General features: G+C 41.1%; 1 long non-coding RNA gene across 1 annotated transcript in view; it reads right to left on the bottom strand.

Annotated features, from left to right (window-relative positions):
- Window positions 1–2,090, bottom strand: part of LOC106820948 — a 9,002-nt gene extending 6,912 nt beyond the window's left edge. The window contains exon 1 of the long non-coding RNA XR_001395672.1: window positions 1,929–2,090. This is a non-coding gene — a long non-coding RNA (uncharacterized LOC106820948). The remainder of the gene's footprint in view (window positions 1–1,928) is intronic.
- Window positions 2,091–5,742: the final 3,652 nt, after the last annotated feature.

Raw genomic sequence — 5,742 nt, 5'->3', positions numbered from 1 at the left:
GAGGATATATTTAGTAACGTCAGTACTAACTTTTGATGCAAAAAAATTACAAAAATAAGGTTTCAACTATATTTTTTTAAATAATTTCTGGAGATTCGTGACGTAGACACTTTAAACTTAATTCACTGAGAAAAATCTTGTAAAATCCCTGCAGTTTTATAACCAAAATCAACTGCCTTTTTGTGGACGAGTAATGCCAGCACATTACATTCTAGGTGTGCTTCTAATCATTACATGCATTACCTGCTTCCGAGTTCCAATATGAGCTCTGCCACACTTGCACACATATGACATCACAAACATCACTACTATAGTCATTGGCCAAAGAATCGAGATATACATTTTTGGATAAAACACATCAGTTGTTGTGGTTTACAAAACTGAGGCAAATGAGTTTTCTGAACAAGTCAACAATCACCTACGCAGAGACACCAAAGTGTAAGCAAATGGTTGCGCAGTTGTCTGTGAGGGTGTAGAACAAAGTGAGCAGAGTGCAAATTTGGCGCTCAAGCTTTCCTAGCTACTAGACCTTTTGTCATTTGGTCCACAGTGATGGTAAGATTATTTATTCTAGCAGTATTGGTGCTAGCTCTACAAGTATGCCCCTATGCTCACGCTACAGGCTATAGTACACGATATAAATACAATTTGAGAAGATTATTTACAGTATGAGCGGCAACGCTGCAGTTCACATGACACAATGAAAAATCACTCTAGTGGACAAAATAAACCATTATTCTTTAAACAGCCAGCCAAAAATTTATATTTAAATCACCATAACACATGAGCAAATTAGCCCCTTTATTGAACACAAATGATCACACGACTAAAACACACATCAATACTTTAACTGAAACGATTGTGGCACTGTCGTTTTTGAGGAAGGGTGGATGGTCTTCCCTCCAGCATCACTGCTTCATAGCAATGTGAACTACAGAAACCATTCAGACTGATTGCAAAATCATTAACATCTTCAAGGTTTGCACTTACACACAACATAATGTGGAGTAGTATAAATATTTGTCAGTGTTATACTAAGAATTGGCACTTTTCCCAGCAAATTACTTTAATTATTTTGCTCATTTACTTTCCAAATGTATTACTGTAATGATTATGTATAGCTTGTTGTGTTTCACTCATAATGTGATCACTGAGCAGTTGACTCACCTGCTCATTACAGCTACTAATAAATAACGTAACACCAACGTATGTGGTTGTGGTGTAAGACTATCCACCCTCTCTGCAAAAATGCAGGGTGCCAAATCACGAGTACAGCAGTGCCACAATCGTTTCAAGTTATATATTATATGGTCGTGTGTTTTGGTTGTATGATCATTTGCTTTCAATAAAGGGGACAACTTTGTCATGTTATGATGATTTAAATGTGAATTTCTGGCTGGCCGGTTATAGAATAAATGTTTATTTTCCTGGCTAGGACGATTTTTTATTATATCACGGACTACAGAGTTTAAGGCCATGCTGTAAATTTTTTTTCTCAAATCATAGACATAGGCTGTAGTATAGCCCCGTAGTGAAGGGGCTACACTGGTAGAGATATACTGACGCAGTGTTGTAGGCCTAGAGGAGCATTATACCACAACTCAATTTTCGTTTATTTACCATAACCTTATTACTGAAACGGTCCAAGTGCTTGTGTGGTTGTAAACGGGGCCCAATCCCAGTTTAGCACACCGGATTAGTTTAGCACATATGCGTGCCGGGGTCCCAAACAAGGATTGAGTCTAGGCAGCTACTGAGCTAGTACTAGTAGTAGTACTAGTAGGCCTAGACTGAAGTTACAAGTACAACTACAAGTAATTACAACAATGAATTTGTGATTGCCAGGCAGGATCATGGTCGGTGCCACTCGAGTCAGATGTTAGTGTTAAGTATGTAACTAAAATAATTCATGTTTCACAATAGTTTACCTGAAGTTGCTTACAGACACAACATAGTCATGCTACAGGATGATTAATACTGGACGATCACAGATAGGCCTACTGCGACTATAAAGTTTGGAATTTTCGTCGATCGCCAGTTTCTGACTTTTCTCCAGTCAACATGTCATAAGGTCCGCTTATGATATGGGTAAAGCAGACTGTTTACTTTAATCTCTTTATTTACATTGTAGAAAAATAAAAATAAAATTATCTTTTATTATAAAATATAACTTCTTATTCAGTTATTGATCCGTTATAGGATAATGTTAGATTGGCAGGTGAAATATGGAATTTTGCTTGGAAATATGAAATTTTGCACAGGGGAGAGCTCGTGATCCGCTAGGGGACGGCTCTGATTGGCTAATTTTGTCTCTTGTTTATTTTATTATTTATTATTTTTGGGTAATTTTGTTTTATTTTAGAATTAGGGATAGGGTTAGGATTAGGGTTAGGGTTAACTGATTTCTATATCCACAACTTATTTCTATATTTACTATCTTTCCCCTGAGACCTACTACTACTAGTTTATATGTGTTACGTATAAACATACAATTGTTATGAATGTGAAACTGGCTGGTTATGTGCTATCATGAGTCGTGGCGCCATGTTTTACCTCGACGTTTACTTGCGCACCGGTGGCAAGATTATTTTACAGACGAGTTGAACTTGTACCATCACTGACACTGCGGCATAGACATGTGGATATCTACATGCAGGTACTGTGAGTTTGAGAACATGTAAATTTATCATTTAATCAAATCTCGACTTTTTGAGACGCCAATGCGCGTGTAGTATATAGGCAAATGTCGCATATAATATTACTTATATTATATTATTTTATATTATTATATATTATTATGGGGTGCTTTGGGTTGCATACAAATAACGCGCTCGTGCCTTTTTCTGCAGATGATAATGTGCATTGCTACAACGGGTGTCTAAATAAAATTGTAACAACCTTCTGCAATGCCAAATGCTCGCAGTTGGGCTAATTTTGCAGACAACCTGAGAGGCTGGGAACTTTGAATAGGGCCTAATCATGCACCATTCCTTCAATATTAACTTTGAGGACGAAAGCTTAGCTGTGTGTGTTGTTTGTGTGTGTGTGTGTGTGTGTGTGTGTGTGTGTGTGTGTGTGTGTGTGTGTGTGTTGTGTGAGATCAAGGAACATAGATCTCGAATGGCATTTTGACAAGATCCATGAAGACGCTCAGTCAGTCAAGAAGCTGTTAACCGGTGCTACACAGTATACCGATACTTACAGGCCGGGAAGAGGCCAGTTAACGATTTCAGCAGACGCAGTCATCCGGAATAGATGTGTCTGTTGGCAAGATCACGCGGACAGCTGCTATGGGTCAAGCATGACAAACCGCTGAATACGCGTCAGTGCACAGATTGAGAAAAAGGAATGTCTGGCAATTTGTTGAATTCAAGAAATTCCACTCATACGTGTACGGACGACAGATGTCCACTGTTGCAGACAGACCATTTGCCCCTGATCAGAATCTTCAGAACCATTACATGCAAGTTCCACTCCGTTTACAGAAGAATGAGGTGAGAACTACAAGCGATTACGACTTTACCTTAGTGCACAAGAAGGCGAAACAGAAATTCCAGTTGCAGATGCACTGAGCCGTGCGCACGTCAACGAACCAGTCCGATCCTTACTGGAGAAAACTCGCACATTTTTTTCTAACAAGAGTGGGAAGAAACTTGAATTAGCGTACAACACGACAACTCTCCAAGGATGGAACAGATCAGAAGCAGGAAACGGCACAGATTCTGAGCTGAAATTACTGAAGCCACCATTTGTGAAATCGCCGGTCAAGGATGGCGAGGACAATGAGAAAACTTTGATCCGAGAATCGCAGCGTTCATGACTTTCGAGATGAAATGAAACATCGTGGATGGAGTTAGTCTTCAATGACAAGAACGTGTACCACAGACATGATGTACAACACCATGCGAGATGTTACATTGCTGCCATCAAAGGAATTAGGTAAGACAACATGTTTGCAAAGACTCCATTTACTGGCCAGGGATTAACAAACAGATAGAAGATACAATTTCTCAGGATGGGACGTGTTCAGAACACAGAGCGGAACAGCATGAATGGACCCCTGATGCCAATGCAATACCAAACAAGACCATGGGAACGATGTACGAATGATCTGTTGTGACTGTCTTCAGAGCAAATGGCCTGATTTGGACATTGACTACTACTCCGAAATATTTGAGATGGAGGAATTTGATGACAACGACGATCAGCTTTGTGAATCAAGGAGACCGAGAAGTGGCTCAGACACCCATGGAATACCGCTCGTGGTTACAAGTCGACAAGGACCTCCATGCGAATGTGGAGAATGGAGACAGTTTGCGGCATACGTGATGGATTATGTCCATAAACGATATCACCCACCATTTTCACGACGAATGGACTGGTCGAGAAGGCGAGTCGGGAACTGGCACAGCAAATGCTGAAGAATGCCAGCCGCACGTAACTGACCCATACCTCGATTTATTAACTCATTAAGGAATACCCCGAGAGACGACGAGCATGGAGATCACCAGTTCAGAGACTGTTTGCGAGACGTACATGCAACACGATTCCTACGCAACATTGCAAGATGGACCCACAGGTTGAAGAAGCACAAGATGTAAGCAGGAACCTGAAGGATGCCAGACATGAGAGCGAAAAATCATTATGACAGACACGTGGAAACAGTTGGACCACTGAAGCCATATGACACAATTCCGAGTCGAGGAGCAAAGAGACGTGCGAAATTAGAGAGCTTATTCCAGATCAACGATGTACCACCGCAGATCATACAGGATAAGGCTGCCGAGTGAAGGGTCACGTAGGAGAATCGACGTGAGTCTCTGGACAAGGAACCTACCACACCGACTCCGCAGATAGAGGTGTATGAACCTCGAGATGATTTTGGAGTTTGGCATATGGCAAAGCCCCATGTGTTGACAGACTCCACCCCAAATCCCAACTCCTAACTGTTCAACTCACTATAGCTCAACCTCAACCAGCCACCAACATAGATAATTGATAGGCCCCCGAACAGTGAGTCAAAATTGTGAGTCCGCTCAAAAGCCTTCAGTTGTCACTAGGTCAGGGGAGTTTCCAGACCATCAGATAATGTTGTCACGACTTTGTGATTTATTAGACAGAATGAGGCGAAGGACAAGGGGAAGACAACTGAAGTTAAGATAAGATAGTTATGGTTATATAAGACAAGCATTTACATGGTTAATAACCCAATGCAGATTGCTATGTGATTTACAGGTTTAGAATATGAAGGTTAGTTACGTAGTTGAATTTAAAAAAAACAAAACAAATGTGTTTGTTTATTTGGCATACGCTGAACACTTGTGTGAATTGTTTGGAAGCACGGTTGTATATCTTGTTGTAGGAAAGAGGATGTCATGTATCTGCTCCACGAGATGGCGTGACTAGCTCTGAATAAAACAAGTGGAGTGACCGCCAAAATGCCGTGCATGTTATTGTTGGGTGAACCTACACACGACAACACTTGATAGATACACAGAAACACTTGGACAGAGGCAAGAACGTAACACAGGGCAAGACATAACACCCCAATACCATACACACGCACTCTCCCCCCCACACACACCTGACGCGATACAAACACAAGCACACACACACACACCACACACACCGCACACACACACACACACACACAACACACACAACACACACACACTGACGGCACCACAAACACAACAATCACACACACACAACCACACACACTGACGCACACAGCGAAACACA

The sequence above is a fragment of the Priapulus caudatus genome, unplaced genomic scaffold (genome assembly GCF_000485595.1).
Source record: "Priapulus caudatus unplaced genomic scaffold, Priapulus_caudatus-5.0.1 Scaffold53, whole genome shotgun sequence".
Taxonomy (NCBI): domain Eukaryota; kingdom Metazoa; phylum Priapulida; class Priapulimorpha; order Priapulimorphida; family Priapulidae; genus Priapulus; species Priapulus caudatus.
The sequence above is the reverse complement of the archived record's forward strand: the minus strand, read 5'-3'. Positions and strand labels throughout refer to the sequence as shown.